We start from the raw sequence: 27,026 nt of genomic DNA on the forward strand, positions 1-27,026 counted from the left end.
GTAACTAAGCAACTACATCTCAGTTAGCTAGAGTACCCCATGCTTCAGCCAATCACAGTCTGACAACTGAACAGCTATTGTGTGTATATAAAGCAAATGCCAACTGCAGTCATTCAGGTTATTTCTTTCTGTCCCTTCTTTTTCTCTGAGTATAAGTATAATCTGTGCGCAGGGGTGATGTGGGGCATTTCAAGCCACTGTTAGTCTGAAATATTACTTTGTTCTAGGACCTTCTTTGTTCTCGTGTAAACTTTGTTAAATTAAACTGGTCTCGGTTTTTAACATGTCTTTACAAAATATAACAAAAGTACTGATTAAACATACAAAACACAGAGAAAGAAGACTATAGGTCCATTGACTTAAATTTGGTCATTGAAGCTCTAGGTTTCTCTTCGCTATATGTTAAAACTGATGCAGGATGTTCTACTATTTACTACCTCCCCAGATACTTCACACATGTAAGCCACCATCATCAATACTTGAATTATTTCAACAATTTCCTGACTGATAATAAATTCCTCTGCCCTGTTTCTTACCTCCCTTCAATACTCCATTCTCGACAGAGCAACTAATGTGATATTAAATCAAATCATACTTCTTTTTCCTGGAACCAGATGATAATCAACCATTTCATTGGGTCAAAAACCAAGTATCCTTACAGTGGTCTTCAGGGTCCTGTATAATCCAGCATTCCTACCCCTCTGACCATGCTGCCTCTCACTCTCTTAGTCCATTCCAGTTAAATAGGCCTCTTTGTTATGTTTCTAAGCAGGCATATTTCTGGCTCATGCTCAGCATTTGCTTCTTTGTTTCTGTATACCTAGACATTTTACATGTGGCTAGTTTCCAACTTACTCCAGATTTTTGCCCTGTTATCCTTCCAATAGTCAAAGTATTACTATGCACTCTATTAAAAATTTCAGCTGCCTTCTTCTGATTTTTATCCTTCATATCCACTTTAGTATTCTCCATACCACTTATTGCCAACTGTAATATGTATTTTATTTATTTTTACTATGATCTTTCTCCTTCACTGCCCCCACAAATGCGTAAGTTCTACAAAGGAAATTATTTCTACCTGCTTTATTTACTTATGTTTCCACAAGGGTTTAATGCAATTAATAATAGGAGATCTAAAATTATAACTTTTCTATATTTTTCTTCAATGTCTACATATCAGATCAAATGAGTCCAAAGAAAACTCATTGCTCAATCTATGTGCTGTCTAATGCCTACAATGTGCCCAGAAATCTAGTGATATAAGAGTAAAGGTGGCCTACTATGACCTATGACCTACCTTCATGAAAAAAAATATGAGAAATTCAGACTGTGGTAGGAAATATGTTAAATTATTAATATTCACTTGGCATTAAAATATATACCAAAGAGCAAGGGATGGTTTCTCCTCCTACACCTTAAAAGAATCAAGGTTTTGTCCCCTAGAGACTACTGCTGATTTTTCTATTGCATAGCTAGAAACAAAAGTTGCCAGTCCCCCTATTGTTTGATAATATAGTCTGCTCTAAATCAGGTGAAGAGAGAATCTGATTCTGAGAGTAGAAAAAGGAAAGAAGATTGAACCTTGAGAAAAAGGATGAGTTTGAGAATCTTGCAGATTTTATAAATAATTGAGACCTATTTCATTCTTATATTTAGTCACAAACTGTAGGCCTCAGGTTATAGTTGTAGGCAATAATTAAGCACTAAACTTTCATAATCAGCAGTGAAGTTTCATACAACCCAATCTTTAGGCAATAGAGAGGACCATATTAAGGAGGGTGTTTGATTCCACCCAAGGATTAGTGCCCGCCTGATGGCAAAGGATCAACCTCAAAAGTAGAATCAAGAAACAGATGGAACAAGATAGCAATAAGTATCACCAACAACCAAGAAGTTGTCTTCATTTGCATCATAAATATGCTCCAAATCCCACATTGGTATGAAAACTAGATTTTGAGAAACTATTCCCAATAATAAAATTGAGATTTGATTCTTTTCACCCCCTTAGAAAATAGGACTGCAAGGCCATATTCAACTAGAAAAAAAAAACAAATATTTCCTCTCTTATTCCCAAACATTGTAGAGAATTTTATACTTTCTCATCATTGAGATCTCACTCAAGATTACAAATAAGATTCTTACAGGTTATTGTTGCATCATACACATACTAAGTTGTTATCTTAAATTTGACTATTAACTCAAATAAGTTATAATGTTTTAAGACAACACATGGTAAAAAAAAAAATCCCAATTAATTGAGTTTATTTGTTTTAAAACCATGGCCAAGACCCTGTTGAAAAGAAATCGTATGAACCAGGCATGGTAGCACATGCCTGTAATCCCCTGTAATTGAGAAGCTAAAACAGGAAGATCACAGTTTCAGCAACTTAAAGAGATGCTCAGCAGCTTAGTAAGGCCTTTCAAAATAAAAAATAAAATAAGTCTTGGGGTGAAGCTCAATGGTAGAGTTCTGCTGGGTTTAATCTCCAGTACCACACACACACTTGAAAATAAAGAAATAGCATAGACAGATGAACAAAGTTTAATAATCATGTTTACCTTTAACAATAGCAACAAAAAGAAAAACAAAATTGAGGGCCATGCTGAAATTTAGTTGAAAAAGGGACTTTATAAATTTTTACAAACATCTGTACATAGATAAAAATTAAAAGCATCAAAGGTTATTTTAAGGTCATTTGTTCATGCTCTGAACCTCTGAGAATGAACATTTTCCTGGAGAGGAAAGAGTACCTGGTCACAGATATCATGGGTGTGGGAACACTGTGTTATTTAAGTCTGACTATTAACTCAGATAAGATCTAATATTTTAAGACAACACATTTTAAAAAATATCTTAAACCTTCAATAGAAACAATGAATTCCCCAGAAATTTAGGTTTCTTTCTCAAGATAAAATGATAGTTACACAAATATACGTACATACACACACACACACACACACACACACACACACACACACATACAATCACACAAAGTTTTTTGAAACTTAGTGTGAGCCCATTTTCCAGGTGCTATAGCAGCACATTTTACTCAATGTCAAGCGGATAGTATCTTTAATAAAATATTCTTTTCTTGCTGAATTTACTTTGGTAAGTGAAGCCACCTTATCACGATGCAGCAGTGTGGTCCAGATTAACATTCATATGGCATGGACTGTGCCAAGGTGGAAGATCTAAGCTTATAGCATACATTCCTGATAAAAATCCAGATGTTTATTGTCCATGTTTGGTGTTTGATATTCCTGTCTTTCACTGCTAGGGGAATCCCACCTGAGGTGTAGTGAGTTAAAAAAGAGCATTTTAAAAATAGACACAATCATAATCATATTTTCCAAGTATTAATGTATGCAAGGAGAATTTCCAGCAAGATGAACACAGCAAGGCCCCTAAACCCAGTGGCTATGGAACATCCTTAAATGAAAAACACATTCAACCTTTGAAAGAGTAAATGGCTGACAGTTTTAAGGTATGTGCCTCTCATTTATTTGACCATCCTAAAATACAAGACATCATGCAATTATCTTCTCTTGTGGGAATCCTTCTATTATTCATGAAGCCAAAGAAAATATATCTAGAAGAAAAAACCTGAGGAACAACACAATAAAAGTGTTCATGTCTTGTCCTAGGTAATTTTGGGCTCATACAACATTGTAGTAAAGAAGATAAAGCAGTTGATACAACTTAAGAGATGCGAAGCTGGTGCACCATCCACTTTTCAGCTGGACTATGATCCTGTTAGCTGACCAATGACAAATGACCACCTGAAGATAAAACTGTGAAAACAGTGGATGGCTGTAGGGGTTTTCCATGTATGTGTAGGTTCTAACAGAAGGTTTGAGGATCCTTCTTTAAGCAATGCATTTTTTCTCTCAGATGCATCCTAGGATAGTTATCTGGCTTAGTATTACAAATTGTTGGGAATTTTGCAGCTCAAGTATTTTTTCTGAATACAATGCCAAAACTAAATGTCATTCATTTAAACTACCAGAGAACTCAAGAGTCCAGTGCACTGGTTAAATCGGTGCTTTTATTTGTGCATAACTTAGGATATAAAGAAGGAGCTATAAGGAAAAGTGGGTGCAAATAGCTTAGAACTTTAAGGCAGAAAATTATTTGAATCTCATACTTCAGAATACTATTGAACTGATTTACAAACTGCTATCACAGAGGTGCATTATTAGTTGAGTGACAGGAAGTAAGAACACTTGTTTATAGTTGTTTTTTACATGTTACTTTATGGTAGAAAAAAGTATCAAAATGGTTTTAATGAAGTCAAAATTTAAGCTATGTTAAAATAGTGAGACAAATTAAATCTAACAGATTTTATTTGTACAAAGATAAACTCACAAATCAGGCAGCAATCAGAACCAGAGGTATTCAGAGAGCTCTACCCAGTGTGTGAACAAGAAGCTTTGATAGACTGCAAATGAAATATAATCACCCCATTGACTACAGCTGGACACATGCCTTATTTGTGCATGATGTGATAGGGCATTAGCCTTATTTGGACATGGTTTAATCACATGGCTGCCTGTGATTCACTGAACCAGGCTGTTTGTGATTGGCTGAAGACCAGCTAATTTTTTTATAAAAAAAAAATGTACTCGTAAATTAGGTTTCATTTTGTTTTGTTTGTTTACCTACATTGTTAGTTTGCAGTTTATTATGTAATAAATAAAGTATAGAGACAGTATCAGGCTAATGGTCCCCTGATTCTTTACAAATGATAATGACTAATGTACTTAATACAGACAAAATCAATGATACATAATTTGAAAAGAAACACAAATATGCATACACACAAATGTGCACACACTGAACAGAAGAGGATACCTAAACACAAAGTGAAGCTTAAAACATCAATACCCAACCTGAACTATATCCACATTTCTCAAAAGAAGAAATACAAGTGGCCAACAGATGTATGAAAAAGTTCAACACCCTTAGCAATCAGGGAAATGTAAATCAAAACTACACTGAGATTCCCATCTCCTTCTAGGACATCAATCATCAAGAATACAATCAATATTAAATACTGGTGAGGATGTGGGAAGAAAGGAATGCTTATCTATAGTTGATGAGATTGGAAATTGTTATAATCACTATGGAGATCAGTCCATACTTCCATAGGTTTCTCAAAAGACTACTAATGGAATCACCATATGATCCAGCTATGTCACTCCTCAAAAATTTAAATGTTTCCTAAAGAATTTAAGTTGGAATACTATAGTGATACAAACATCCCCATGTTTATAGCAGCACAATTCACAATAACCAAGTTATGGAACAACCCAGGCTCAATTGACAGATGTATGATTACAGAAAACGTGGTATATACACACAATGAAATTTACCCAGCCATCAAAAAAGGACAAAATTATGCATTTTAAGCCGGGCGTGGTGGCGCACGCTTGTAATTCCCGCCCTTGGGAGGCGGAGACAGGAGGATTGCGCAGGTTCGAAGCCAGCCGCGCTGGCCTAAGAGACCCTGTTTCAAAAATATAAAATAGGTCTGGGAGTGTAGCCCGGAGGTAGAAGGGCTTCCAGGAACCCCAATACCACCAAAAAAAAAATTATGTCATTTTTTAGGGAAATGGGCATAACTAGAAGACATCATGGTAAAGGAGATTGTCTGGACTCAGAAAATCATGGGCCACATCTTCTCTAATATGTATAAGCTATAAAAAAAAAGAAAAAAGTGACCTTATGAAAATTAGGAGAGAGGCCAGTATAGTAGTGGAAAGTGTTTATGGTGAGAGGAGGGGAGGGAAAGAGTGAGAATGAGATAGGACGTAGACCAAATGATGTTAGATATATAAATGACTATCACTATAAATCTCATAATCATGTTTAATTACAGTGCACAGATTACAAAAATAAATGCCCAGATTTAGAGGTAAAATTTTTCAGAGATAACTACTACATTAAAAGAAAGCAAAAGTATCTGTTTGGTATCATATGCTTATATAAATAGGCACTATAGAAGTTAATATATACTTAGGGAATAATGGTAAACTAGAGAAGGATAAAGAAAAAGGCCCGACATGCACATCAAGAAATTAGACTTTCCAGCACAAATTCTTTGTAGGTGTGGGCCATGGTGTAACTGTAACCCAGGACATAAAAAAGGAAGAGACTTGCCAGGCATGGTGGCGCACACTTGTAATCCCTGTGCTTGGGAGGCGGAGACAGGAGGATTGGGCAGGTTCGAAGTCAGCCTCGCTGGCTTGAGACTCTGTTTCCAAATAAAAAGTATCAAATAGGTCTGGGAGTGTAGCTCGGGGGTAGAAGGGCTTCCAGGAACCCCAGTACCACCAAAAAAGGGAAGAGACCCAAAATCCATCACATTTTTAAATGATAATTTGGGATAGAGATTGATAATTTCAATTCCTGTTCTTTCCAGCAATTAAAGGATCATTGCAAGACATTCCATGTTAGACTCCAGAAGAATTTTTTAAAAATACACACATAAAAGTAGAAGCCAAATAATGTGAATGAGGTTGATAAATAATAAAGTGGTGATAGCTGTAAATTCCATCTTAATGTTTTCTTATAGATTTTAAGCCCAAGACATCCAGGATGGTGAAGGAAATATCCCAAAGTAATCAACTTGCTTAGTTTAATTCTGGAAGGCAAGCTCACATACTCAAATTTTAGACTGTTCGGAGATAATATAAAACATGTGAGCCAGGTGTGGTGGTGCACACTTGTAATCCCCGTGCTTGGGAGGTGGAGACAGGAGGATCGCGCAGGTTCAAAGCCAGCCATGCTGGCTTAAGAGACCCTGTTTACAAATAAAAGTTATAAAATAGGTATGGGAGTGTATCCTGGAGATAGAAGGGTTTCCAGGAACCCCAGTACCATCAAAAAACAAAAAGAAAAAACATGGGAAATACCAGTTTAATGAGAATAACTACTCAAGGAAAGAAGACACATAGGTACATGAACCACATTTATAAAAAGATATTGCAATTGGAGAAATGTTTTTAAAACAAACACTGGGTGGGTGAAAAATATCAGAAGAAAATTTATTCAGATAAATTGTGAGGTGTCTCCCCACTCAAAGGAGCCAAAGAGAGAGAGGTGTTAGATCTTCACCATCCCAAGAAGCAGTCAGGAGTTTAGAACCAAGGCTCCTTACCCTAAGAAATCTTATGTGACAAAAACTAAACTGCTTCTCTTGTCCTTGTTGATATAGAAAGAAAATGTGAAAATGTGAGGTGTGGTCAATCCTTGCAAACAGCATTATATTTCCTAGTTACCAGAATGGATTTTTTTAGGTAAGTAATTAAATGTTTGGTAAATAGCATAACAAAATTGATGATATGGGAAAGAGAAAGCATAAAAGAACCATTAAGAGTGATACCATGTTCAGGTGTGTTTTCTATTTAATCAAATATGACATTTGACTCTTTCTTAATCCTGCAAGTGACTACTAGGAGACCCACATACTTAGAGATGGAGAAGTAGTTTGTGAGCCATAAAGAGTGATGTACCGTAAAGGAATTTATAGGGACGAATGTGTTTCAGTTAAGGTCTCACAGCTGTCTTTATCTGCTTTCTTTTTCTAATCAAGGTTTGTTTCAGTCATAGTTTTGATAGATGTGGTATTCATCCATTGTGAATGTACTTTAATAATTAAATCGTAAGAGAGAAATCAACAGTTCTTGACTCTAACATGAAAGTAAGTACATGCTCCATCCCTGAATGGCCAATTGGGGATCTCACTGTAAGCTCAGCTTCTGACCCCTGTACTTTGGATTTCTACCTATGATAGAATAGTAGGGATTTGATTTTGACTGAGCATTCTTTTGGTTTGTTTTTGTTGCCAGCTTTTATTTAACTTTGGTACTGCAGGTATTTCAATCTACTTTTTAATCCTTTTCAAAGCCTCTGCCAATGATAAGATCTGCCAGTATTTTTCAGAATCTGTTCTGCTATGTACGTATATTGTCTTATGCAACACTTTACAATAAAAAATGCCAATAAAAATTCAGCTCATTACTTTGAAAAAAGTTGAATTTTGAGAAGAATAATTTAGGACCCCAGTGGTCTCTTTTTGGCACCTGGGCACAGCTTAAATTGGTCACCTATGAAATAAATTCAATGCTCTAAGACCTTTCTTACCATACAACTCACTGTTTTCTGTTAGGAGGAGGGTGAGGGAGCAAAAAAATGAGAAAATTCCTTCACAATATCTGTACATTTTCATTCCTCAGTTCTTTACCCCCCCAAAAATCTCATAATCCTCCACATAAACCACCTCCATGTATACCATCACAATTCGTTCCCCTTCATTATCCATGCTCTTTTAATTCCCTTTTCATTTTTCTCTATTCATCCTCCATTATTTTTACCTTTTCTCTGATAACATGAAACTCCCTGGTTCTCTGACTTCCTATCCTAACATCTATTTGTCCTTTCCCCACCTGTGACTAAAGTCCAAGATGCTGAGTGCACACTTGAATGAGCCTTCTATAAGTATTTACCACTCTCAGATTTACATGTTATTAATAAAGGTTTTCAAAGCCAGGTGTCGTGACACATACTTGTAATCCCAGTAGTTGGGAGGCTGAAACAGGAAAATCACAGGTTCAAAGTCAGCCTTGGCAATTTAACAAGGTCCTCTGCAACTTAATGAGTTCCTGTTTCAAAACAAGAAATAAAATCTGATTGGGGGTATAACTTGGAGGTAGAATGTTCCATCTCCAGTACCACAAAAATAAAGTTTACTGAACCCCTATAAAAGAGCAAAATTCATAATTAATTCATCCTGATTCACAGAGTATGTTCTGCTGGGTTTCTGAATGTGCATGACCTTGTGAAAATACTAGGGAGTCTCACTTACGTCCCTTTATGGTTAAAGAAAGCCACACTGACAACTCTTCAAAAGAAACTTCAGAGAAATGAGAACACTCTCCATTTATACATGCAGACAAAATACAAGAAAGACTTTAGAATCCTTTCCTTTCATCTTTACCCCCAATATGCAGATCAAAGAATCAATATTTCGTACAATAAGGGGATGAATCTGCCACTATTTAAAGATGATTAGAAAATGTTTGGAATGACTGCTCCAGTCCTGCTTGTGATGATCAGACCCATTCTGCTTAGGTCAGTAGCTTCACCAATAGCTTATGGCCACATTAGAGATCTCACTCAAAAGAAAATGGAAATTATCTTTTTTTTCTCAAATGTATCTATAAACTCACCATAGATCTCTATTGAAGAAAAATGCCATTTAAAATAATACAAACTTGAGCAGGGCATGGTGGTGCACACTTATAATCCCCGTATTCGGGAGGCTGAGACAGGAAGATCACAGTTTACAGACAGCCTCAGCTACTTAGTGAGGCCCTTTGCAACTCAGTGAGACCCTGTTTCAAAATAAAGAATACAAAATTGAGCTAGGGGCATAGCTCAGAGGTAGAATGCCCCTGGGTTCCATACCCAGTTCTGAAAAAAAAAAAAAAGACAGACTCATTGCATCTTCTCTTTTTTCCCTTCTACCTGAAGAACAATCACCTGACTGTATGAGTATCACACAATCTATAATTCCTCCTTGCCCAAGTTTGACCCACCAAATTCCTCTAGAACACCCAGATGTCACCTTCATACATAGTTTTTTGCCTCAGGTATATAAATGGAGAATTTCAAGCAAAATATAACATGCAGATTTTCTAGTATCCTATGAGTTCTACCCCTTACCTAAAGTTGAATGAGTCAAGGTGGTGAACTCATAGACCTCATTAAGAATTGTATACTAGCACAAGTACAAGACCTAACAACTACATGGGCATCGGATATGTTTTGGGGGTTGTACATAAGGTTTTGGGGGGGGTTGGCAGTACTGGTGTTCCTGAAACCCTTCTACCTCTGGGCTACACTACCAGACCAATTTTTATATTTTTATTTGGAAACAGGGTCTCTTAAGCCAGTGTGGCTGGCTTCGAACCTGCAGGATCCTCCTGTCTCAACCTCCCAAGCGCGGGGATTATAAGCGTGTGCAACCATGCCCGGCTATACGTAAGTTTTGATATGGTAAAGAAACAAAGAGTGTTCATGATAGCTGCAAGTACATTGACCAAAAATGGAACTCCAATTATTGCCTTATTAGAAGTCTTACTACTACGCAAGGAATTATTCTCCAAACTGAAGTTCACACTATTATCCAGATTCTTTATGCTCAAGGACAACTCTTGTTAAAGATGCTAAGATAGCTACTTTGTATGAAAATGCTTCCCCAACCACCTACACAATTCCCCTTGCTCAATTTCCTTTAGAGACTAACTCTACTTAGGGAATATACAGGACAACACCTGCTAGCGACTGAGGCTAAACACTCTAATTGAAAACAGTTGGGTGTTTTATACTTGAATGGGTTTTGAAGACACTCAAATGGCCATTTTTCTCTTCTTGGTCTCTCACCCGAAACACAACCCACAACCTCAGCAAAGCCCTCAGCGAAGAACATCTCAAAAATCTCCACAACAAACATTGGTGGAGACATTTCAGCTGTCATGTTGAGCAGGTAACCTTAATTTGCCCCCATTTGCCTGCAAAACAGTTCTGGTAAAAATACAAACTTAAGGCAAGGATTAGAGTCAGTTCCCTCTGGTCCTTTGGATTCTATTCAACTCTCAAAGTCTCATTAACACAAAAATGTTCTACCATAGTCTGCCTATTTTCAGTTTGGTAAGAAGTTTTTTCTTGCCAACTGGCTACTGCCACCACTGTAGCTACGTTGCAACTAGAAAGAACCCCCCCTACTTTGAAAATTCCTTTGTTTTTATCAGTTGAAAAAAATCAGTTCTTCACTGATAAGTTTATTTAGATATTCAAAGAATACTTCCACTACCAATATTATTAACCTGAAACTTCTAGGAAGAATATCATGGCCGGGCGTGGTGACACACGCTTGTAATCCCTGCACTTGGGAGGCAGAGACAGGAGGATCGCGCTGTTTCGAAGTCAGCCACGCTGGCTTAAGAGACCCTGTTTCCAAATTTTAAAAAGTATAAAATGGGTCTGGGAGTGTAGCCCGGAGGTAGAGGGCTTCCAGAAACCCCAGTACCCCAGTACCACAGAAAAAGAGAGAGAGAGAGAGAGAGAGAGAGAGAGAGAGAGAGAGAGAGAGAGAATAGCATGGTTCAATGGTTCTGTTAAACTCATAACAGCCAAGTCTCAGTAATTGTTTTTATTCAGTCTTGCTTTTGTGCTTTATGATCCTCTCATCCACTACCCATCAACAAAACTCCAACTAACCCTTTATTAAAATATTACCAGCAGCCCAATCAGTGAGGATTCTTTACTTCTCCTGAATATTAGGAGGATGTTTACCTCTTTGCAATGACCAGAAAAAAAATCAGTCATTTTACTAGTCCGCTTTTGGTTTCAATTATTATAATTCAGAAAATTTGACCAGTGTAACTCACCCAGTGTAAGCGTTCATACCTGCTACTATCCACGTTTCTTACTTCAAACCAGTTTGATAAGAAAAACTAAGAAGTTTGCTCAGAAAAAGGGCAAAATCATGCTTTGACCTAATAAAATTCATAATAACGGCTGGGCGTAGTGTCGCATGCTTGTAATCCCAGTACTCAGGAGGCTGAGACAGGAGGATCACAGGTTCACAATCAGCCTCAGCAACTTAGTGAGGCCCTGTTTCTAAATAAAAATTAAAAGTGCTGGTGATATAGCTCAGAAGTAGATTGTTCCTGGGTACAATTCCCAGTACAACAAAAAGTTATTACAATGGATTACTCTTAAAATACAATAAGATGGTACGAAGTTAGGGATCTGGGATTACTGAAAGTCTGTCTTAGCCACCTCATCCTTCTTTTCTCCAAATTCCCAAAGAACATACATTACTCTTGTAAGCAAAGTAAAGAAACATGTTTTATCAGAGGAATGTCTAACTAACACTCTAGTTTTTAAACTTCAGTAGTTTAACTGTCTATGCAGAAACTCTTTCATTTAAGTTTAAGGAGCATCAAACCAAAGCAGTCCCTAAGATTTCTGTCTTGAATTGCCATGCCTAAACCCTACTCTCCGAAACTGACATTTCAATGGGACATTCAAGTTTTAGTTAGTGAAAAAGGGAGAATGATTATCTCATAAACGCTTATGTACAACTGTAAGGCTTCAACCTTTTTTAAAATGTTTGCATAACAACTGCCTGAGAGAACAACTAAATTCACATCAACACTTCCCTCCTCACAGGGTATAAAGAACAAGGAGGAAGGTATATAGGATCTTTACTTTCCTCATGCCCAAACCAGCAGTAGACATTCTAAAAATGGAATGGCAAAGACTTCTAACACCAAGCTTTTGCAGCCTCTCTTTGCTAATTCATTAAGTTTAGCTGGAAGCATTGGCTCGTACAAATCTGTATTCCCAGCTGATACAAGAGGATCACAGGTTCAAGGCTATCACACAGTAATTTATTTTATCAAGACCCTGGTTCAAAATAAAATAGAGCTGGAGGTGCTCATAGGAAGAACACCCCTGGGTTCAATCCCTAGTATCAAAAAATAAAATAAAATACATAAAATAAATTTTAATGAGATACTCACTAGACCTGAGAAATTGAAGAGTCTTACAATGTAGTGGAGGATTTCAAAGGTTAATATATAAACTATATTTCTTTTGCTTAGAAATTATTGATACGATCTTATTTTATTATATATATATATATAGCCATTTACAATAGGATTAATTTGAGTAAACTGTAATCCTCTTTGCTTATATAGACATACACTCAGGATAAAAGGAAAAGCCAGGCGTGGTGGCACACACTTGTAATCCCAGCATTCGGGAAGCTGAGACGGGAGGATCATGGTTCGCAGACAGCCTCAGCTACTTAGTGAGGCCCTTTGCAACTCAGTGAGATCCTGTTTCAAAATAAAGAATAAAAAATAGTATGTAGTTTTGGAGGTAGGATGCCCCTGGGTTCTATCCTCACTACTCCCCAAAAAAGGAAAAAAATCATTGTTTTTATTCTTCCATCTAAAAATGTTCTAAAAACAGATGTACATCTAAGGGGTGAGTATATTAAAAGCAGAGGGACTCCCAGTGTACTCTTGAAAGTATACTGTATTTTGCCTTATCTTAATTGATTTTGATTTAATATATTTATTTACTATAATAAAATCACTAATAGAAAAAGTTTTTACATTTTTGTAAATTTTTCATTAGATTTCTAAATAATAGTTATTTGCTCATTCTAGAAATCCTAAAATAAACCACCAAATCTTAATGTTTTTTTGATCCTGGGGCAGAATTTGAGGGAGAAAAAAGATGCTCTACATTTTCCTTTGCCTAGGGAGATCCATGTGAGAAGAAATCTGAGCTCACAGGGAAGTTTGCAACAGGAGACTCTTAAGAACTACTTCTAATCTAAATAGTAATAAAACAAGCTTGAAGTCAAATGCAAGACTTTAAGTGTGATGTGAGGATAGAGAATAAAAAAGGATTTAAGTAGAAAAAGAAAACAGTAACTGAGCTCCTGAGGCAGTAAGAGATATTTATTTGCAGATGAAAGAAGATGCCTTAGAAATAAATCTATCCATTTTCAAGTGGTAATCATAAAGCAAAAGCAAAACACCCAAAAGGAAAAACAAAGGATGACCCCTGTGCAGATGGAAATATCTTTTTTAAAGTCTCCTTCTCCATACAGTGCAAACTGGGAAGCAGTATGCCATTACCATGCGGAATATTCAGACCTATTGTTCTGAATATATAGACCCAAATGAATCAGATACAAAGAGAACGCAGCCTTGTACCTCTGTGACTTTGTAAAGTGAAAGTCTAAAATCATCTCTCAAAAATTTGCTTACTAGAATATTTTAGGTGCTACGATCTTACTATGATATCTTAATACTGCCCCATGGTTCTGCCTATCTGCCAACATTCAGTCTCCCCCAAGAGGAAGTGGGGCAACATCCACACAGGCAAATGACATCAGTCCCCTCACCTTCTTTAGAGCACCTTATTTTTGTAGCACTGAGGTGGAACTCGGGGCATTATACCTTTGTTCTACACTACCAGCCATTTGTGTTTTTTATTTTGAAACAGGGTCTCTCTAAGTTACGAAGCATGAACCTGAGACCCCCTTTCTCAGTCTCTGAAATACTGGAATTATAGCCATAGTGACACTGTACTCAGTTTAAGAGCATGTTAAGCCAGCCTTTCTCCAGCTGATCACCAGAGCAATTGGAAAGCTCCTTTATAAACAATACTAAATTTTTGAATTTGGTGTTCTTGCCATAAAGTATGACCTTGAGTTGTCACTATTTAACCTTTATCAAAAAAAAAAAGGTTGCAGACACACCACTTGTGGATGACAGTCTAAAAGACAGGCCATTCATCTGCCTCTTCAATCTATTCCAAATTAGCACAGAACATCAATAGTAATGTTCAAGACCTGAGAACATGTACCACATTGTTCTGGCCATTTAAAGAACTACTGTAATGGCTTTCAAGAACTGACCATTGTTTTCATATGTTTGAACAAATGAAATAACTCACTGAAAGAAAAATTCTGCATATGTCAGGGACAAAATAAGTGATGCTTCTTTCTTAATTTTATGTGCTTTTGTTGGTGAATTATAGTTTCACATTATGATGCAAATCATGTTGACAATGACATACATGCACAAAGCACTTGGTGGCCCCCCACCTCCCCATTTCCCTCCCTCGTAATACAGAGTAAGGAACCAACCCAGGTGTCCATAAACAGATGAATGGATTACAAAATTATGCGAAATACAAACAATGGAATTCTACTCAGCAATGAAGAAATACAACATTATATGATGATTTTTTAATAAACTAGTTGGCTGCCGGGCGTGGTGGCGCACGCTTGTAATCCCCGCGCTTGGGAGGCAGAGACAGGAGGATCGCGCAGGTTCGAAGCCAGCCGCGCGCACTGGCTTAAGAGACCCTGTTTCCAAATAAAAATGTAAAAATAGGTCTGGGAGTGTAGCCCAGAGGTAGCAGGGCTTCCAGGAACCCCAGTACCACCAAAAAAAAAAAAAAAATAATAAAATAAAAAAAAATAAACTAGTTGGCTTTAATTTCTAGATATTCTAAATCTCATGAGTATTTTTTCCATTTGTGTTCTATCTGTTATGTCTTAGGGACTATATATCAGGAATATATTCTGATCAATACACACCTTAACTTCAGAGTTCATTATTTTCTTACCATTTTTTTTGCCTTGGATATCAGTTACCTTTAGTTGTAAAGTACAATAACATCCTTAAAAGTAGAATTATTATTATTATCATTGATATGTCCAAAATTGAATGACACACAGAATAGTAGTTTCCCAAAATATAACTAAGCTTCTTGAACTATTATATATACAACTGATAAATTATCATTATTCACATCATTTTCAAAATTACACTTTAATTAGCCAATCACTTAGGTCATGCTGATAATATTAGATTGCTTTAAAAGTGACAATTTTTGTGTAACTTATATTCCAATGTACTGAAAATAAAAGTGTCATCATCAGCAGTGCAAAAAATATTGTTTTCCTGGTAATATAACTAATGAGCCACAAACAACATGTCTACAACCAGGAAAAAATATTAAATAACAACTGACAGAGTCATATGATGAATTGGTATATTTTGGCAGGTGAAGGATTATTTTCAATTATTTCTCTTGGACAATTAAGCCTATTCAAATTCTATAATGGATTGTGTCAGTCATCCTCACACATAAGTACTTTAACGGTGTACAGTAAGCTTTTCTCCTCATACAAATATCTAAGGACCTGTAATTATACCTCATTAAACCTTGCCACTATAATTTGGAAGTCCCATTTATAATATTTAAACTGAAATTGTATTAAATAAAGCTAATTATCTCCAAAGCATTAATAAATTTTTATTTACAGAGTATTAAAATTTGAATACACTAAGTAAGGTTTTAAGCACTAGAACAAATTGGTCAAACAAATGTGATGAGAACAGTTTCTTCTCATAGGAAATGTCTTTTTGGTCAGCTTTTAATATGCTTCCTTATAAATATTTATTCTAAAAGTATGCCTAAAGGATATATTTGTTACCTTAACTATAAATTGTTCACCAAAATTAGTTAACCTAACCTATATTTTACCCAATTACAAACATAATCATTGGATAGTTGAAGTATACAATGCTAAAAACCTAGAAGGTGTCTGAGTTTTTACTTTTCTTGCAAACTAATAATACTACAGCCATATTGCAAACATACCACTTATGAGTGATGGTCTGAAATAATAAAAGAGCATGCCATAAATTATAATCATTGGATAGTTGAAGTATACAATGCTAAAAACCTAGAAGGTGTCTGAGTTTTTACTTTTCTTGCAAACTAATAATACTACAGCCATATTGCAAACATACCACTTATGAGTGATGGTCTGAAATAAAGAGCATGCCATAAATTCACTGATGCTAACCTCCTGCATCAAAGGACTATTACTCACAGCACGAGCAACAGCCAAAGTATAAGTATTTTCCAAGTTGCCTGAGCCCCATTCCAATAGGTTTATGTAAAGACAGACAGATATGCCTGTGTATGCACTGGCTCTTGCTATAGGCAAAGAGCCTAAACTTAGGGAACCTAAACCTGTTGTAAGGGACAGTGAATCTGTTCGACCTTTGCCTGAAGAAAAACATCTTTATTATAGCAGTCTACATATAAACTACCTTTTGTTCCAGTGAAAGACAGCATCTCTATCTTCAAAGGCTGGTCACCATACAAACATTCTTGAAAAGATAGTCCAGATCAAGTATAATTATGCAGTACTTCTGTTTGTGAGACAGGCAAAACTATGAAAAGACCCATGGTGAATTATGTCCCAAAACACAGCATACCAAAATTTCCAGTAACATGCTGTGCAATATATATTGCTGGAATGTATTACTCCTATCTAACTAAAACTTTGTACCCTTAATCAACATCTCCCCTTTTCCTGCCCCTCCCCTTCACACTGCACCCCATAAATGCATATGATTATCAATTTAAAAATTTTAAGTTTTAAAATTTCATTAACAGCTTTTGATCGATAGTGTCTCTAAAGTCAACAACAGAATAAGAGTAAGTTATATGTATGGTGCTGGTGACTGACTTCAGAGGCATTCGACCTCTGCTACACCTCCAGACATTTTTGTAAAACAGAGTCTCACTAAGTTGCTGAGCCTGGCCTCTAACTTGGAGTATTTCTGTCTCAGCCTCCCAAGTACTGGGATTACAGGCATGCACCACCACGCATGGCAAATAAGAGTAATTTTAACAATTAGAAGCTTTCACCATATTTTTTTAAATTTCTCTGAAACTGTCGGAGAAGAACAAAAATGAAAGAATAGCTGGAAAGGAGGGATGGAGGGAGGAAGGGAGGAAGGAATTTTATCTGATCAGAAATATCAAATTTTTCTATTGACTTGTCTACCATATAAGTTGATTAGTCACCTATTCTATTAGATTGCTTTATGCTCAGTCACTTGTTGAATGATGGCAGAACTTTTAAAGATACAGATTCCTAGTGATTCTGAGACAGCAGGTCTGAAATTAAGCCTAAGAGTATATATTCTGAAAATTTTAAGGTTAGTAAATATATGTAAAGTTGCTCCATTTCATTATCAAGGAACAATAATTGAACCCCAAGTGTAATATCAGTATATACACAACAGATATTTTCAAAATAAATAATATAAAACATAACTTCCATACAATGTTGTTGTTGTTGTTGTTGTTGTTTGTTGTTGTTGTTGTTGTTGTGCGGCCTGGGGATTGAACCCAGGTACATTCTACCTCCAAGCTACACTCCCAACCCTATTTTTTCTGTTCTTTATTTTGAAACAGGCACGTAGTTGCAAAGGGCCTCACTAAGTAGCTGAGGCTGTCTGCAAACCATGATCCTCCTGTCTCAGCTTCCCAAATGTTGGGATAACAAGCATGCGCTACCACACCAGGCTCACAATGTTATAAAAGCAAGTTGGAACAATCATTTCAAGAGATCAATGAGACTGTCCACTTGAACAAAGAAAATGGCAGTTCCCATACCATATTGTACCAATATTACTTTTAGGTATTTAAGCACAGAAATGTGAGCCAATTTGTGAAATTAACTTCTATGAGACTACTAGTAACATTGCTCTATGTATTAGGTAAAAACTAGAAGTGCCTGCCTGAAATGCCTATCAAGCAGTAGAATGTGAAAATAAATTTTAGCATAGTCATTCAACCAAAAAATTATATGTAAATAAAAATCTATAAATTCAAATAAACCTAAAATCATAAATGAATCTCATAAGCATAATGCTGAGTGAAATAAGCCACACAGAAGAATATACATAGTATTATTTCATTCATGGTACAATTGAAAATTAACAATTTAGCGACAATGAGGTTCCTCTACCCAGTAATATACAAACTCATCAATGATGATATATTAAGTCAAAAAGCAAGTCAAAACATTACATATAACATAAAATTGAATGTAAAAGTTATCTATGTATCTGTGTATACTTAGGTGTACAGAGAAATGTCTATAGATGGATAGTCACCAGAATTCAACACTGATGTTTCTGAATGCCATTTAGAATTGTGTTTACTTTCATCTTTGCTTTTTAAATTATTTGAATTGCTTTATGATGGTAGTGGATATTTTTTTAAAGAATTTTAAAATGAAAACCTAATTATATTTAAATATGTACATAAGAGCACCTACCAGAGTCTCACATTGTTATTGCATTTCAATATTAACAAAGATTTACTGAGTGTAGAAATTCTAACAGCTCTAATAAAAACAATGCTTAACATTAACATCCATCTATTTTATTTTAGTACTTAATTTGCCCTTTGTTACATTTAAACCTCTCATCTCTTTACAATCCAATGTATGTTGTGATAATTAGAGATCCAAATACATGGTGATTGAAATGTCCAAACATAAATTAAATTTGCTCAAACAGCATACAAACACCACAAAACTTCTTCTCATATTAGTGTCTGTTTCCTGCTTTGTCTTTATTTGGAAATATGAAAATAAAGTATTCTCTACTTAAAAATGGGCATGAATCCCTTGAATTTGCCTCAGGGTGGAAAAGGGAGTCGCTGAGGAAACACTCTGTGCCAAGTCCATTTGAAACACTTCTAAATGGTGCTTCCATGACAATGAAATGGATATTGATACAATGAGTAGACTTTTATTGCACATGGAGAAGGTACCAGGTGTCTTATGAATGACTAATCCAACAAATGTCAAGTATTAAATGTGTCCTCAGCCTTCCATTAAATGCTATATGTTATGAAGGACAAATAAAAAGTATAACACAAAATTTTTCTCTTAAAGAGCTCTCAACTAAATAAAAGTTTTGAATATGAAAAAAGATAGAAACTAATCCAAAAAGGATGTAATCAGATGGCAGAGTGTGTGTGCAAGTGCACTGAAAAAAATAAGTTACTTTCCCCTGGGATTTCAGGTTGAAAGATACCAAAGCAAAAACAAAAAGATTTTAAAAAGACTAATAATCTAAAATTAAAATAGATCAAAGCAAGTATGACTTAATTGATAGAGCCTTATACTCTGTAAACTAAGTAAAATCTAGACTAAGCATAAGGTTATAATAAAATTCATCACTTGGCATCAAAATAAAGTTTCTTCTCATCAAAGGAAAACACCAAGAACCTAAAGAGGAAGCCTACAGTATGGGAGAAGATCTTTACCAGCCAACACTCAGATAGAGGGCTAATATCCAGAATATACAAAGAGCTCAAAAGACTCTACACTAGCAAAACAAAGAACCCAATCAAGAAATGGGCAACTGAACTGAATAGACACTTCACAAAAAAGGAGATACAAATGGCCAATAGATACATGAAAGAATATTCAACATCATTAGCCACCAGGGAAATGCAAATCAAAACTACACTGAGATTCCATCTAATCCCAATCAGAGTGGCAAGCATAAAGAAATCAAATAACAAATGCTGGCAAGGATGTGGGGAAAGAGGAACTCTTTTGTTAGTGGGAGTGCAAACTAGTTCGGCCACTATGGAGATCAGTGTGGCGATTCCTTAGAAAACTGGGAATAGATCCACCATACGATCTGGCTGTATCTCTCCTGGGTATTTTTCCAAAAGGGTTGAAATCAGAGAACTACCCATGTTCATAGCAGTACAATTTGTAATAGCCAAAATATGGAACCAACCCAGGTCTCCATCAACATATGAATAGATTGCAAAGTCATGAGAAAGACAGACAGTGGAATTCTATTCAGCTATAAAGAACAAAATCACATCATTTGCAAGAAGATGGAAAGACCTGGAGAACATTATGTTAAGTGAGATCAGCCAATCACAGAAAGAGAAGAAACATATGTTTTCTCTAATATGCCCAAACTAGGGAGCATTGGGGATACCAGAAGGATAATGGAGGAGAAATTTCAGCTAAGCTAGAAAGGAAGGGTAGGAGAGGAAGAAGGCTGATGTTGATTAATGAAGGAGCTACATCTGAGTATGTGTAAAAGTATGACTGTAGCATAGTTAACCTGGGCAGTCATTGTTGGGAGGGGGAAGGGGAGCCAGAAAGGTGGTGAGAGGGCACCAAGCACAGTCTAAATGTATGCCATTTTCAATGTGTTCCACATAAAAATAAAATTAAAAAAAAATTCATCACTTGGTATTTCCAGTGGAAAGACCCAAGATCCTACTGCCACATTTACTATAACAACATGAACTATTTCTAGAAGTCTGTTATTATAAAATTTTTATTTACTAAGATTATTACCTTAAAAACACTTCTTTTGTTTAGATTTTTGATGCTTAAACATCATCAGAGTTTATCTGACACTGTTATTAAGTCTGCTTCCAAGAATCCAATCCAGTCATATAAGTTTTGCAGCAAGACTTAATTATGAGGGTGTGTCAATAATTATAGTTTAAAATTTAAAAATTAAACACTTAACACTTTACTTGGAAGTGTTGAAAGTGTTCAAATGATATTATTTGTTTGATGGCCCTGTAATTGATTTTCTGTATCTGGGTACTATCTGTATGGCATACTACACTTGGCATGAGAAAAATCAGCATACTAAACATATTGAAATAAATTTCTACTATTTTGGAATAATTCATTCTATTTTTAACAATTTCCTATATTAGCCTATATATAAGCAGTATAAAGCATTGCTAAAATGCATATCAATGAATAAATGTGTTTATTAGATCATTTTAAAACATAGTTTTGATAAAAATAAAAGTAGTGCAGTAATAATGGATATATGATGGAAGAAAAGAAATAACTAAATCAAAAGGAGAAATATACACGGTAGGGAGATTAAAATTTCAGCAAATACCAGTTCTGATGATCTCATTTTACAGATACCTTAATGAGCTATGAGAAAGCTCACCGAGTGCTATATGAATGGATGTCATTATCACTGTGAACTGCATTATGATATGAGACCATAATGCACCAATAAAAGTATAAAAATAAATACATGAATAAATAAATACCTTAATGATATCATAATAAAATTCAAACATCATGAAATCACGTGGTGAGCAGAACCAAAACATTTTTGTAGTGGAGGTGGGGAGGACTCAGGACTTTTGAGGAAGGCAAGGATCTGGAAACAAATTCCCTAAACTGTCATCCATCAAACTTCTATTTCATAAGCTCCATCTAGTCAACAAAACTTTTCTTCAATATTTACTGATGCTAGCATTTCACTTGTAATATTCAGTTCCTAATCGTTCTGTTCACAGTGTCTAATATCAGCCTTTTTAAACATAAATAGGATTTTATAAAGCTGAGATGAAATCCTACTGGCAGCTCCAACTGTGGTGACAACTTTTCCATGAATTTACCTCAGGTTTCCACTTAGTAATAGCATCTACATTGGAGAGAAATTGAAGGCAACATGCGTCAGGTAGCCATGATCATGAAGATGGCCCCAAGGGCTGTGCTTCACACCAGCCAGCCACACAAATATAAAATCTTTGGAAGTGCAACTTCTATTCAATTGAGTGTCGTAAACATATAGTGATTCCATTTGCCAAGCACTGAGAATACATAAATGAGCATGGCAGGGACATTTTCCTTGAGAATTTATTTCAGAGGGCATGTTCCTTTCACTCCAACAACCTTGCCTATGCTCTTTGCTTCTACACACTACACCTAAAGATAGTAGCTGCTTCTTGCAGTTCCAATTTAGGTTTTTATTTCTTTGCTCTTCCAACTTTATGATGCCTGTATACTAAATTCCCTGAATTAAATCTTTTTTTCTGAAAAAGAAAGCACGGTATCTCTTCCCCTCATTAGTCTCGAAATGGTACATAGTCTGTAACAAGCTGGAATTCTTGCATTCGGTCCTTTACTTTCCTGAGCTTGAATGCAGTGAAGATTTCCTTATTAAAGCTAGCAGTTGTGGCTTGGTATGTAATAACATAATGATTACTTAAAATGCCATATATTTGCTTAGAATGGAGTACAAGATTTTAGAACCCAGGTGGCTACTGAACTTGACTGTTATAAAAGGAATGTTATTTACAACAACTGTGAGTTTGGTTATTTCTGACTGCTCTGGGGCACTTACATAAAGTAAATAATAAATTCACTAATTTAAACTTTCAAACACCACAAAAATAAGAAATTCTCTTATTTCTTAAAGATATCAAATAAATATGACTGGGTATAAACTCAGAAATTAATGACATGGGTTACAAAATTGTTATTTTAATTCATACTGTTGACAAATGTCATATTAAAATTCAATGCCAAATGGAAAGGAATAAATGGAAACATTTTGAGTTAAATCAGATGAATGTAAAAATTCAAAGCCCAATTTTCCTCTTAAGCTCTTTGCCAGTGTAAGCAAGTCCTTTCTCACCTTATCCCCTTGGCCAATAGATTGTTTTCAAGTTTTTCTTTGCTTGAAGAAAATTTAATGGCCTCCATCATGGTAATAATAATCTCACAAAGAAATCCTCAAGATTTGCCTCACCATTCTTTATTGATAACAGTCATAACTATAACAACAACTCAACGTGCTTAGGATAAACACAGAGTTTAACATGAAAAGACATGGCCTAGACAGGCATGGTGGCACACTTCTATAACCCCAGTATTGGGAGGCTAAGACAAGAGGATAGCAGGTTTAAGGCCAGCCTCAGAAACCTACTAAGACCCTCATAACTTAGCGAGATCCTGTTTTTCTTTTCAAAATAAAAAGTAAAATAGAGCTAGGAGTGTACCTCACAGGTAAAATACCCCTAACTTCAATCACCAGTACCAAAACAATAGACATGTCTTATACTTCTAAATTTTTCCAGATTTTTAAATTTTGCACAAAAAAATGCATGTGTGTGTTTATGTGTATAGTTATATTTTAAGATTGTTATATCATCAAGGAGGATGAAATGACAACAGGCACTCTAGGTTTGATGATCTACTCTGAAAAGCTGGGGAGTATATCAAATAGCTTATTTGATTAATTGATGGAAAATATTAATTCATCCATGGTATATATTCAATGAAGACAGAATACCTCTCCTTAATTTATTTACTTATGTATTTATTTATTCATTTATTCATTCATTCAATTGTACTGGGAATTGAATAAGAGGGGTATTCTACTTCTGAGCTACACTCCCTGCCCTATTTTATTTTATTTTTTTTATTTTGAAACAGGGGATTACTAAGTTACAATATCTGTACTGAGATATTCTTGTCTTAGCCTCAAAAGTACTGAGATTATGGGCATGTGCCACCACACCTGGCTTCTTCCTAACTTTATATAAAAGAAGAAATAAGACTTTTAGGAAAATCAGAATGTTGGAAAAAAGTTACTATGCACTACCTGAAAATTCATATTTCTCTATGTCCCCAGAGAGAGATCTTAGGGTACCCCTTTAATAATCTATTAAAAAAAAAACTTAGAGCTGGGCATTGTGGCACATGCCTGTAATTCCAGAGTTTCAGGGCCAAGATGGAGCATCATGAGTTCAAGTTAAGACTCAGAAGTTTAGAGAAACTCTCAGCAACTTAGACTCTGTTTCAGAATAAAAAAAATATATAAAATAGGGCTGAGGGTATAGCTCAGAGGTAAAATGCCCTGGGTACAATTTCCAGAACCACAGTAAAAGAAAAATACTGAGAAGTGCCTTGGCTAGGGTATATATCCTTTGGAAAGTTCTATAGCAGCTGTTCTCTAACCGCTGGAATGATGGTGGGAGATGCTTCTATTTTAACCAGGTTTGGCTTCCTGTTTGTAATGATAATATTGGGATCAAAATGACAGAAACCTAGTGTCCAACTAAACTCCAAAGACAAAGTAGGCACAATTCACATAATAGGAAACTGAGTTAGAGTAGTAATGAGAAGGCTCTGACTGACAGTCTTTGACCTTTGCTAATGGCTCATTGGTCACATTATCTCCAAAAGAAAAGCGTTGAGAATCTCATTAAATTATTACTTGATCTAGATAACTTAAACTCTATTTCAAGTGGGTGCTACATGGTTTCTTGCTTAGTACTCTATTTTAGTGTGATTCTCTTGAGAAAGGACCCTGCTTTGCTACCCTAGAATATGGCATAAGTAGCATTCCAAGCTTGCCCAAATAAGTTCTAAAGCTATTGTTCAGTGTAACTCTCCAGAAAAGCAAGAAGCTTTTTAGAGATTATCAGATTCTGGCTGAGACAATTCTAGTTCCCAAGGACCCAAAATATAAGAAATGTCCATAAGTGAAATGAAGAATTATTGGGGTCAGATAACAAAAATTGTTTTTTGCCCAAGTCTCACAGTGAGCACATTAATTTTAGAAAACCACTGTGCATCATTTTCTCAAGTTTCTGAATGTGTGACTTCAATAGATATTTGGCAGCTGGCCAAATGGAGTACAGTGAAAGCTATTATCATAGAAATGACCAAATAAAATCTCCAGAATTTTCCTTCCATCTAGGAAGCCAAAAGCAAAGGGTCAACTCTGGATAAATTACTGCAATTAGTGCAAACCATCAAAGTCTTAAAAGATGCACAGGGAATTATTCTTATCATTAACCCATATTGTTTGTCAATTTGTCCTATTTATCAAGTATAGTCATGAGTCACTTAACAAGACACATTATGAGAAATACATTATTATGCAATTTTGTCATTTGTGCAAACATCATAGAGAATAATTACATAACACCAGATGGTTTATTCTACTAGATACCTTAAATATATAGTATAACCTTTGCCTTCTGTGCTGTACACCTATTTGGCATATTATTGTACTGAGTAATGCAGGAACAATTGTAACATACTAGTAAGTATTGCATATCTAAACAGATGTAGGCATAGAGAAGATACAATAAAAATAAAAGATAACAAAAATTAATAAGCCCTTTATAATCTTATGGAACCCACTATCATATATATGGTCTGTGGTTAACCAAAACATCATTATGGAGTACATGACTCTAGTTGTTTGTTTGTTTTGCAGTACTGGTGATAGACTGCAAAATATCCGACCCAAGGAGATTATCAAAGCTATGCAATTCCATGGGAGTGCAGTACAGAGATTTCTCCTTTAGGGGCTGCAATTACACTCACGGTTATTGTGCACCCAGATCTAGAACTATGGCTGAGCGTGGCGAAATCACTCTCACTGCTGGCAATATGGCGCTCCTGCCACACCCTCAGCTGTGAGGCTGGCGCTGCTGGCAATATGGTGCCACTGACATGGCCTCAGCTGTGAGGCTGGTGTATTTCTTTTCTGGTTTTGAGCTTCGTTCTGAGTCCCTGAAAGGCATGATGAGCTTGGCCACTGGGAGTTTTAGACATTCATTGCGCTGAAATAACTGCTCAATTGCACCTGAATGATCTGCAGCTGCTCACTTCAGCTCCTTGTTTACCTTTCCTCTCTGGAGCCTGGTGCTGTGAGGAAAGATGGCGCCAGCATGGCTCCTCTGCTGCATTGCAGGCCTGATTTCTGGTCTCTGGTTGTTCTTCTAGTCATTTTTTTCTCTGTCCCTTGTGTTTACATTTTTTATTTCTCTGCTGATGGCGTTTTCTGGCTATGAAAAGCGCTGATTTTGTGGCAACAGAGACCGAGTTTTAGCAGGACTCGTAAACGCTGCTTTTCTCAGTCGCCATCTTCCCGGAAGTCCCTTTAGCAGTGACATTTCAGTTCATCCCACCAGACAGAGAACTTTGACCTCATATTCCTTTGCTATGAGGATTGAAGGTAAAAGTAATTATAATTGTTTATACAAGAATAATAACCAGTATGTACATTAAAAACTTAAGCATTACAAAATATTTCTTCCTTGTTTATTTAACATATACCCGATTACATCAGCTATTTTCACTGTTTACTCACATGCAATATGAAAATTACTGATATTAATTAACTCAATAGGTTAGTCTAGTTTATTGAATATATAGATGAGAATATGATTGTAGTAGGTGATAACTTAACATTAGCCAGATATTTATTGATGTATCTGTTAGAACTTTTGTCTTTGAGAAAAAAATGGCATCTGGTTTTTAAAGAATAGGTTCATATCATTAAATGAGAGTGTAAAATTGTAATAATTCTTAAATATAAGTCAAAATATGGGTAGAAATTGTGAATGAATACTGAACCCTGAAATGGGATAAACTGTTGTTATGGTTAGATGTACAATGTTCCCTGAAGAGCTCATGTATGAAGGTTCAGAGTTGAGATGATTACATCATGAGGGTTGTAATCTCATCAGTAAATGAATCCAATGAAATGGGTTTCCTGGGTGGTCACCTAGAGTATGGCAGGTGGGTCTCTGGGGTTGTGACCTTAGGAATTTTGCTTATGTCTTTGAATCTCCTTTTTTGCTTGTACTGTTGTTTCTGACTTCCATGATATGAGCACCCATTTTCTCTTGTCTAATACCTCTCTCTCTCTCTCTCGCTCTCGCTCTTGCTCTTTCTCTCTTTGCTTCTCTCTGTCCTTGTCTATCTGTCTCTGCTTCCCACCACCAA

The sequence above is a fragment of the Muscardinus avellanarius genome (assembly GCF_963383645.1).
Source record: "Muscardinus avellanarius genome assembly, chromosome: 1".
NCBI classification, from domain to species: domain Eukaryota; kingdom Metazoa; phylum Chordata; class Mammalia; order Rodentia; family Gliridae; genus Muscardinus; species Muscardinus avellanarius.